The following is an 11,269-nucleotide window of genomic DNA, read 5'->3' as shown; positions in this document are numbered from 1 at the left end:
TTTCATTGCATAGCAGAGGGAACTGAGTTCAGGAAGGGGAAGGAGAAAGTCCCTTGCCAAATTCACAAAATTATGTCATGACAGAGATGAAATATTTTAGGAGGTTGAGCAGTTTGTCACTTTATTAATCTGTAATCTGTTTGTTCTTTTCCTTCTTTTATCAGATTCTGGACTCCACAGCCCCCAAAACCTACCCACTTAGCACCTGCATGCTTACTAAATATTTGGTGAATAAATAAATGGGTATTAAGAAAGGCTTCAGGAAGGCAGGACTTCGGAATGCTGTATTTCCCCAGAGTTGAAGTAGTGATGAGGGTGTTACGTTTGGCCCAGAGGAAAACTCCTTGGCATCATAATTTTTTATTTATACCTTTAAGCTAGAAGTCATATTTTCCATAGCAGAGACAGTCCTGTTCTTCTGGGATGACTCAACAGCATTATATTTCCTTTTAGGGCCAGATTCTCTAATCTTGAAAAATCTCACCATCCTTACTGTTTGTCCTCTTGGGATTGTCCAGAAATCCCTAGATCTAGATCATTCTTTTTATACTGTTCCTGGTGATTTATCCTCCTGATCCTAATGGGGAACCTGATGATGATCTTAGAGAAAAGGATTGATTCTCATCTTAAAACACCCATGTGCTTCTTCCCAGGTCACCTTTCATTCCTGGATCTTTGCCTCTCTTCTGTCACCATGCCCAAAATGCTGCAGAAATTTATTAACTCAAAGGAAAACCACCTCTACATGGGGCTGCATCACCTAGAGTTTCTTTCTCCTATTCTCTAGGAGGACAGAGGCCTGCCTACTCTCTGCCATAGTCTGTGATCACTCTGCGGCCATCTGCCACCCTATGCTCTGTGGTGTGGTTATGTACAGGCCTCTTTGTGTTGGAACAGTGATTGCAGCATGGGTGGTTGAGCTCCTAAACTCCTGACCAAAGAATGCATATTTTAATTAACAACTTACACTTCTGTGGTCCCACCGTTATCCCTCACTTCAGCTGTGAGCTGCCTTCACTCTTCCCTCTGTCTTGCACTAATCCTGTAACTGAAGGAGGGTTCATCTCAGGTCTTATTAGCCAATAGAAGTAAGAAAGGCTCCACACCACCATTTGCAAGGGAAACAGAAAGTGGAAATTTACTGTTGGCAGCAAGCAAGGAGCAACGTGGGGCCTAAAGACCCTGCACTCCCAGTCCCAGGGGAGCTTGGAGCTTTTATGCCCTCCAGTCCCTAAGGGGCGGGATTGGTGCCCAAAATCCAACACCTGGATCCCTCCCATGTCTATATTTGGAGATCCAGGTGCTGAGTCATTTGCAAAGGAAGGGAACTTATGCTTTGCAGATGGCCTCTGGTGCAGCTGAGTGCCTGGCAAAGTTCAGGTCCGGAGTCAAGTTCAGGGCCATGGCTCTTCAGGTCCTGCATGCTCTGGATTTTGGCACCAAATTCAGGTTAGAGCCCAAGCCGTGTGGTCCGGCCAGGCCACAGTTAGAAACCTGAGCTTGGCCGGCTGTGAGTGGGGGGAAGCTGCCACAGAGTGGGAGAAGCCTTGCCGGTGGCTTCAATCTCACTGCCAATGAGGCCTTCTTGCTGGGTCACGTGCATTCCTAGAATTTGTAACACATCCCCTGATCCTCTTCTCTTACTCTAAAATCATCTCTGCCATCCTGAGCATCCATTTCCTCTCATCTCACTATGGTGCTTTTGTAGTATGGGGCAGCTTTGTTTAGGTACATGAGCCCTCTCTCAGGCTCCACGTTGGAGCAAGTGGTCTCTATTTAGTCCAGTGTGATCACATCCTTGCTGAACCCTGTCACCTGTAGTCTGAAGAACCAGGAGGTGAAAACAGCTCTACATAAAATGTTGAAGCAATAAATGTGCCCCTCAGTTTATGGAGGTTTCATTTTGTGGTTGGTTAAAAGATGATGGGAAAACATAGGCAGAGGATGAAATACATTCATGGTTAACGTGATCACTTTAAAAACTGCCATTTGATGAAAATAACCTCTTGGGTCTGGAGAATAAAAGGTTCAAGTGTGTCATTGCTTATTTTATTGTATGTATCAAGATAGTAAAGTGAAGACTGAAAAATAAGCACCAGGATGGAGCAGTATAGTAACTAAGTCCAGACATGTTTGTCTCATCTGAGAGTTTTGAGAGTATAAAATTCCAAAAGTAATAAGAAAAGATGGGGTATTTAAAAGGTACCCAAGGTGGGTACTGGTTGCTGAATGAAGACTGTTTCATCCACTTAACCTGGAGGCACTTAAAATATTGAAATGCCTGGCTAAAGTTGTCTAACTCCCTGATTGCCAAAAAACAAATACACAGATTGGCCACTTGCTCTAACTGATTCAAAGGAAAAAGACTATTTCAAGTGTGCTGTTGATGACATCCTGGGTGTCTGAGATAGGAGTTGACCGCATGATGGATAGAATAGGGACCTTCTCGGGGCCCAAGGTGGTGGATGTCTATGTGTCTCAAGATAGTGTTTTCATTCAGCTTTGAAGATACCAAGCTGATTAACACATTCTGTATCTACCAGTACCTGTGAGCCAAACCCCTTCTGAGTCCTCAGCACATTGTTGCTTTGGCACACACATTTTAATGAGCGCAGTCATTGCTCTTTTCTGTGCTGGAGCTATGTATCAGTCCCTCTTTCTCAGAGTGATGTTTATACAGATTCGTTCAAATAAATTAGTACCTTGTAACAAAAGATTCATTGCAGAGGGGGTGGCCAATAAGCTCACAACCTAATATGCAGGCTGACCCCCATGATCTTTTTAATGAAATACTTAGCATATATCATTATGTTCTACCCTTATAAGCATTTTTAAAAGGTAAGATTTTATTTTGCTTTGGCTATTTTTCTTAATTTCTTAAAACTCAAAGTAATAATAATTTTAATCTATTTATACTTTTATTTTGAACTTTTTATCTTAAATGCGTGATAAATTCTATTTTAAGAGGAAAGAATAGTGGAAGGCAAGGGAAATACTTTATAATTTTTTTTAATGTGAATATAAAAAAAATTTTTCAGAAAAAAATACACTTCATTCCAAAGTGTATTTCTAAAATATGGATAATGGTTATATATCAATAGTAATTACCTTTGGGTCAATTATCCTCCAGGTTGACAAATATTTCTATTTCATCAAGGAAAAGAGAGTTTTAGTAGAGAGTGTAGGCAATCATGCACCTCATGTGGAACATCTGGTGCTCCCTTAAGTCATCTAAATTCAAGGTACAGCTGTATTGTTGTTAGGTGCCTTTGAGTTGATTTTCAACTCATAGCAACCCCACGTGATGGAGTAGAATTGCTCCATAGAGTTTTCTAGGCTGTAATCTCTACAGGAGCAGATCGCCAGGTCTTTTTCCCCATTGAGTGAATTTGAACCACCAATATTTCAGTTAGCAGCCAAGCACTTAACCACTGCACCACCAGGGCTCCTTTAGGTATAGTTAGGAGGTTAGATTAACAATGCTCACTGACTTTTTAGAATAAGTGATAAGTCAATAACAACATCTTTGTGCCTTTTTGTTCCTTTTAAAAATATTCTTAAGGGAACTGCTCCAAAGTGGACCTATTTAGATTATATAGTTTGTGGGCATGAGTCAGAAGGCCATCCTTCTCCAGATCAAACCCTAATCCTAACAGAGGATAAAAGTGGGGTCACATAAACTGTGGTAAACAATTTATCATCTGCATCTTACAGCCACTCCCTTCCTCAAAAGCAATCTTTGATGTATAGGTCTAACGACCCATCTATATTCAATCTTCCCTCTCTTAGAGACTGAGGCAATTACTGGCACAAGCTCACATATTTGCCTGTTTCCTGCTCCCTTATTTTCACTGTCAAGGAGCCCTGGTGGTGCAGTGCTTAAAACGCTAGGCTGCTAACCAAAAATGTTAGCTGTTCGAACCCACCAGCCACTGTGCAAGAGAAAGTTGTGGTAGTCTGCTTATGTAAGGATTTACAGCCTTGAAAACCCTATGAGGCAGTTCTACTGTGTCCTATAGGGTTTTTACAAGTCAGAATCCACTCAATGGCAATTTGGTTTGGTTTTTTACTGCAGTCTCTCACACAAAAATACCCCTGGTATTACTGGTCTGACAGAGATAGCAGGAGGGGACAAGAAAGTTAATAATGGGGAACCCAAGGTTGAGAAGGGGAGAGTGTTGACACATCGTGGAGTTGGCAACCAATGTCACAAAACAATATGTGTTTTAATTATTTACTGAGAAACTAATTTTCTCTGTAAACCTTCATCTAAAGCACAAGAAAGAAAAAATAATTCCCCTGATGGGCTGCCACACTAGCTCCCCACACATAACCTGTATATATGAATTCCACTGTGAAAGCAGTCTGAGACCCCTCACCTTCTCATTCCCATATCCTCATCTGCCACTCACTACATTACATTACATGATATGTGTGTCCATTTTTTCATTTCTTATGTGTCTCCAGGTAGAATTTTAAAGTTTTCTTCAATTTTTTCTTGCACGTTTCTAGTGCATCTTTTTGATCTCTTTTGTTTTGTTTCTCCCAGCAAATATTCAATAAAGGAGTAAACCCCATTGTCTCTATCTTACGATATATCCTGAATCTAAGCACTTCTTATAACCTCCATCTCTACCATTCTAGTTTAAACAACCATTTTCTATCACCTGATCGCAGGACTAATACTGAAATATTTAATAACCACTATTTTTTTTTAAGGGAGGGGCAAAAGGAGCCCTGGAGGTGCAGTGGTTAAATGCTTGAATGCAAACCAAAATAGAAGGTTATAGCCAGGGAAATTGAGAAAGGAAATGCATTAAAAATTACCGAGATTGGAAAGGAAGAAGTAAAACTCTCTCTGTTAGAAGATGATATGATCTTGTATACAGAAAATTCTAAGGAATCCACAAAAAATCTATTAGAACAAATTAATGAAGTCAATAAAGCTGCAGAATACAAGATAAATAGCAACCCTATAGGACAGAGTAGAACAGCGCCATGGAGTTTTCAAGTAAAAAAAAAAAAAATTAGCAACTGGTGTATTCAAACTGCTGGCCTTTTGGTTAGTAGCTGAGCTCTTAATCACTGTGCTACCAGGGCTCCAAGATTAATATACAAAAGCCAATTGTATTTCTACACACTAGCAATGAGCAACTCAAAAATGAAATTAAGCAAACAATTCCATTTAAAATAGCATTAAAAAGAATAAAGTCTTAGGAGTAAATTTAATAGCGGAAGTATAAAACCTGTACTCTGAAAACTACAAAACAATGTTGACAAATACTAAAGACCAAAATGGAAAGGTATCCTGTTTTCATGGCTCAGAACATTTAATATTGCTAAGATGAAAATATTCTCCCAAATTGATCTACAGATTCAAGGCAATCCCTATCAAAATCTCATCTATGTTTTATTTTGTTTTTTTTTCCCAGAAATTGGCAAGCAGAGCTTAAATTCATACAAAAATTGAAAGGATGCAGAAAAGCTAAAAGAATCTTGAAAAAGAAGAACAAAGTTAGAGGACTTACACTTTCCAATTTCAAAACTTGCTACAAAGCTACAGTAATCAAGACTGTGGTAATGGTCTAGGATAGACATATAGACCAATGGAATAGACTTGAAAGTCCAAAAATAATCCCTCGCTTTTATGGTCAATTGATTTTTAACAAGTATGCCAGGACAATTCGATGGAGGGTGCTTAGACAACTGGATATCTGCATGCAAAACAATGACGTGGGACCCCTTCCTTGTAAAATATACAAAAATTAACTCAAAATGGAATATGGTCTCAATAAAAATAGCAACAAGCTTCTTTTAGAACTAGATGATTGGATTTCTAAAATTCAAAAGGAAAAATAACAATGGAAGAATATTCAACTAATTTCTGGAAAAAAATAAGTAAAATACGGGAATAAATCCTTTAGAATATTGAAGCATATCCTAAAGATGTAATAATTAACAACAGTAGATCACTGGTGCATAAATAGACAGGACAGTCCATAAGTAGACCCAAAGGTCCCTGGATAGCGTAAATGGTTTGTGCTCGTCTACTAGCAGAAAGTTGGCAGTTCAATCTGCTTCCATAAAAATTACAGCCAAGAAAATCTGTCAAAAATGCTGTAATGAAGTATATCTTTTCTTAGGAATTTATCTCACAAATATTTTCACAAGTGTGCAAAATGGAACACATATGAGGATAGTCAGGCAGAGACCTTTATCTGTGTTTTCACTAATGTCTTCCCCAAAAAAATCCTTTTGCTGTGGAGTCAATTCTGACTCATGGCGACCTCATGTGTGACAGTAGAACTGTGCTGCACAGGATTTTCTTATCTGTAATGTTTATGGAAGCAGATCACCAGGTCTTTCTCCTGTGGAGCTGCTGGGTGGGATTGAACCACCAACCTTTCAGTTAATAGACGAGCACAAACCATTTGTTTTTTAGCTAGACCCAAATGCATGCTCAAGATATGAGGAAGGTGCTAATGGACGTCAATGTGAAAAAGACAGATTATTCACTAAACGATGTGGGACTAGTGGTAGCCCTCTGTTAAACAATAGAATGGGATCCCTTTCTTACACCCTACTCCAAAATAAAGTCCAGATGGATTAAAGATAAATAATGAAATAGTAATAATACTAAAAAATGTAGAATTTCTAATATAATGTTAGAGCAAAATGTCTTCTAAGTATGACCAAAAAATAAATAAAAAGCTGAAGCTATATAATAAAACATTAATAAATTCAACTACATAAAAATTTAAAATAAATTATTTGAGGAAGGCACACTCTAAGCAGATTTAAAGACAGCAAAAGCTAGGAAAAATATTGCAGCTCATATCCTCATTTTCCTAAAATACAGTGAGTATCCATAAATCAATGAGAAAAAGATCAACAATCCAATAGAAAACTGGGCAAATGATATAAATAAGCAATATGGGAAAAGAAAACGCATAGTCTCTTAAGCAGGTAAAAAGATGCTTAAACTCACTAAAGATAAATGCAAAATAAACTGTGATGAGACTGTTTTTTAGCTATCAGTTTGGCAAAGATCAAAAAGCTTGTAAGGCTATGGGCAAAAGTATGTAAAACAGGCACTATATCATGTATTGCTGATGGAATTTTAAAGTTGGTACAAGTTCTTTTGGTGACCTCCATCAAAAATGCTCTAATCAAGTATATCAACTCTTAGGAATTTATCTTACAAATATTCTTACATATTTGCAAAATGGAACACATATAAGGATGATTATTACAACATTTCTCCAGATAGGCAGAGATCTTTATCTGTTTTTTCACTAATGTCTTCCCAAGAGCTTAGAACAATTCCCGGCCCATAGTAAATAATCAATGGATATTTGTTGAACAAATGAATGAGTAGCAAAATATTGGATACAGCCACTTATAAAGGACAGGTTGAATAAATTATAATACTTCCATACAGTAGAATACTAGACAGCCATTGAAAAAATGAGGCAACTCTGTGTGTACTGATGTGGAATGATCTTCAAAATAAATTGGTAAATAAAGAGAGTTGCAAAACTTTGTATATAGTATAGAGCATAAAGTATACTATCGTTTATGTGAAAATATTGTATATATACAGGTGACTATATACGTAGACTATCTCTCAAAGTTTACAAGCAAACTGGTAAATGGTGCTTTCATCTGAGAAACGGATTGTGATTGGGACATAAGAGTTGGAGAAAAACTTACTTTTTGTTCCATGTACGTGTATTTAAAAAAAAATTTAAATATGAACCAACTAAAATATTTTCAAAGAGAAAAGCTAAGAGAATTTATCACCTGCCAGCTTGCTCAAAGAACTTACTAAAGGATATGCTTCCATGGGAAATAAAGTGATACCTGAGGAAAGAACTGGGATGTAAGGGAAAAGAAAAAAAGAACATATAAATGGAAAATATGCTAGTAATTTAATTATTGATTATTAAAATAGTTATTTTGAGTTCCTTTTACTGTAATAAACTCCAGCAAACAATAACAAAGAAGGGAGGGATTAATAGGTAAATACTCAAAGCATAGTGGAATCATCCTGCCCTTGTTCAGAGCAGGATCATTTATCTCCCAGACTCTAGAATATTCATTTTAGTGTCTCTCTGCCCCCATCCTCAGTTTCCTCCTCTTTATCCAGTGGTTCTGCTATGACTTGGGATTAACTCCGAGCTCCTTAGAATTACATATAGCTTGAGTTGGCAAACTTTTTTCATAAAAAACAAAAAACAGACAGTAAACATTTTAGGCCTTGTGGGCCCTATGTACAGTTTCTGTTGCAATTGCTAAACTTTGCCATTGTAGTGTGAAAGCAGCCATAAACCATAAGGAAGTGAGTTTCGATAAAACTTTATTTACAGAAAGAGGTGACAAGTTGAATTTGGCCCACAGGTCAGTTTGTCAACCCCTTGCGTATAAGATCCTTTTTAAACCTGCTCCAAACTCCAATTCCAATTGTTCCTCTTCATTTACTCATAATTTCTACTTCCATGCCAAATTTATTTTTGTGAAAATGCAGGATATATATTTATAGAAACACCATATGTAATACCCTAAGCCTGATCCCTGAACAAGGTGAATTAATTATTTACATCTTTATGATATCTATATACAGGGTAGTACTTGTAAGTATCCACTCCCACTTGAAATCCTACAATCTATAATGAAGCAAAGCCCAAGTGTCCATCACTAATGGAAACCACTGCCCCTCCTGGTCATTTATTATTAGAGGAAAATTCCACTTTTTCCAACGGAAGGCCTAGGTAAGAGTTTTCTTCATTACGGCACAAGAAGAAAAAAGGAGACCATTCCTTCAATCTTCCCTTAACTGTTTAAGCCATCCAGAGATTAGACACTCAGTCAACCCTAGGAGATGAGGACGGAAAAGTGATGTTTCTTGCGTCCAGTATCATGAAACAAATTCATATTGGTTGTAGAAGTCACTAGCTCAGGAGAGAGAAGCAATGGTGGATGCACACTCCAGAGTGTTGTGGCATGAGGCATAGGAAAGGCATGGCAGGTTATACAGTTAAGCTAGACTTTCATTAAACGTGGCTGCGCTACCTTGAAAATGAATAGCTTCAGTGGGACATGGGTCAAGTGGATACTTTTACATATGGGAGAGATTTTCGTATGTTTATGTTCTTGTTATAAATAAGTAATATAAGTATAATATAAATAAGTAATATAATTATAATATAAATAAGTAATATAAGAGATTAATGACAAAACAGATAATAAGCATGATTGAAAAAGAAGGGCCCAGAGATTCAGGATAAAATGGGAGTTGGAGTTCAAGTAGAGGCTTAGTCTTAGGTTAAGGAGTGTCATGGATTGAATTATGTCCCCTCTCCTCCCCCCAGTGCATCAACTTGGTTAGGCTGTGATTCCCAGTACTGTGTGGTAGTCCTCCATTTTGTGATTGTAATGTTATGTCAAGAGGATTAGTGTGACCTCACTCAGGTCACCTCCCTGATCATGGTAAAGGGAGTTTCCTTGGGGTGTGGCCTGCACCACCTTTTATCTTTCAAGAGATAAAAGGAAAGGGAAGCAAGCAGAGAGTTGGGGACCTCACACTACCAAGAAAACAGCACTGGGAGCAGAGCGCTTCCTTCGGCCCTGGGGTCCCTGTGCCTGAGAAGCTCCTTGACCAGGGGAAGATTGATGTCAAGGAGCCAACAGAAAGAGAAAGCCTTCCCTTGGAACCGATGCCCTGAATTTGGACTTTTAACCTACTAGACTGTGAGAGAATAAATTTCTTTTTGTTAAAGCCATCCACTTGTGGTATTTCTGTTTTAGCAGCACCGGGTAACTAAGACACCTCTACTACTAAAACTAAGGAAAAAACAGGAGGAATAGATATGCTTATTGATGGGAGATGAAAGAGTTCCTGCCTCATAACTCTATTTTCTCTTACATGGCCATGTGATGAGAATATAAGGGCAAAATACTGCACACCTAAAGATAATAAAATTTGAAGTAAATCCAGAAGAAGAAAAGGTATTTCAGACTTTTTTATGAATGTGTGTGTGTGTGTGCACGTGTGTCTGCACACGTGTCTCCATACATGAATTTATACGTCTGAGGTTAAGAAGCCCTACACTAAGCTTTATTTGTTCCTTGTATTCTTCCTAGAAAATGTTCTGCATCCCACCCTACCCCCTTTCCTGAAGATCACAGCCAGCCCTTCAAAAGTCAGCACCAGATCCCAAGTGAGTCTGATTACTTCAGCCTTCCCCATGAGCAGTAAGTAGTCCCAGACTCCCTGGGGTTCTTACCTGTGCTCCTCTCCCAAGGCTACCTTGGCAAAGAGATGGCCGAAAAGAATATGACTAGAGAAATAGAAGACTCTTACAAACTGGTCAGGAGCTCTTCTCAGGACTGAGGTAAGTCACCACAGGAAGAAATGACAAGGGCTAATACTTGCTAGCAAGGCCAGGAGAGGCCCAATGCAAAGAATGTCAGCCCTTTAAGCTTTACCCAGGACTTCCCACACAGAGTCTGATCCTAGAAACTGTCAGAAAATAAAATAGACTTTGCCCAAGGCTCAGCTGGTGCCCACTCTGACTCCATTTGCCAACTATGGAGGCAGTAAGCAACCTGGCTTAGAACACCAAGGAGGAGCCAGATTCAGAAAAGTCAGCTCAGCAACAGGCCTGAGAAGAGGTCAGATATTAATTGGTTTGTAAAACTTAGAGGAATTCTATTCTGACCCAAACTATTTATGGTACTGAGAAGGGAATTGAAATCAAGCGTAAGGGAAGTATCTTGCCCAAAGCAAACAAGTAGACTAAATTTTGTTGTTATTTTCTGTGAGTAGAATTGAATGAGATGGTGAGCATGTGCACTTCTGTCCATCTGGGATCTCTCTGTCCCTCATTTCATGTCCCTGGTCCTTAAAAAAAAACAGGCTCTCTTTTGGCATGGAGGAGCTTCAGGGATGTCATCCAGATGGAGGACTGGAGGACCGCTCCCTCGAATGTGGAATGTGGCAGGAAATCAAAAGAGTCCTTCTCATTCCCTCTTGCCTGAGTTTCACTAAGAGAATTCTAGGATCTTATGTTATGACTTCAGGGACAGCAAGAGATCATGTAGTTTTACCCCTACCTGCAAAGAGGCCTCTTAGAAAGTGCCGGAGGTAGAGAGGTCCCCAATAATCCTTTTGCTATGATTATCAGGACTGGGAATTGGAAAGGAGCTTTTTTTGTTTTGTTTTTATCTGAAAAACCAATTCCCAAAGGCTACTGGAAAATCTTCATGT

The 11,269-nt window shown here is 38.7% G+C and overlaps 1 pseudogene; it reads left to right on the top strand.

Annotated features, from left to right (window-relative positions):
* The first annotated feature begins 580 nt into the window (after positions 1–580).
* On the top strand, positions 581–1,873 carry LOC126076304 (olfactory receptor 8S1-like; annotated as a pseudogene).
* The last annotated feature ends 9,396 nt before the right edge of the window (positions 1,874–11,269 follow it).

The sequence above is a fragment of the Elephas maximus genome, chromosome 4, assembly GCF_024166365.1.
Source record: "Elephas maximus indicus isolate mEleMax1 chromosome 4, mEleMax1 primary haplotype, whole genome shotgun sequence".
In the NCBI taxonomy this organism is placed as follows: Eukaryota; Metazoa; Chordata; class Mammalia; order Proboscidea; family Elephantidae; genus Elephas; species Elephas maximus.
Note: the sequence above shows the minus strand (reverse complement) of the source record. Positions and strands in the feature narration are given on the sequence as shown.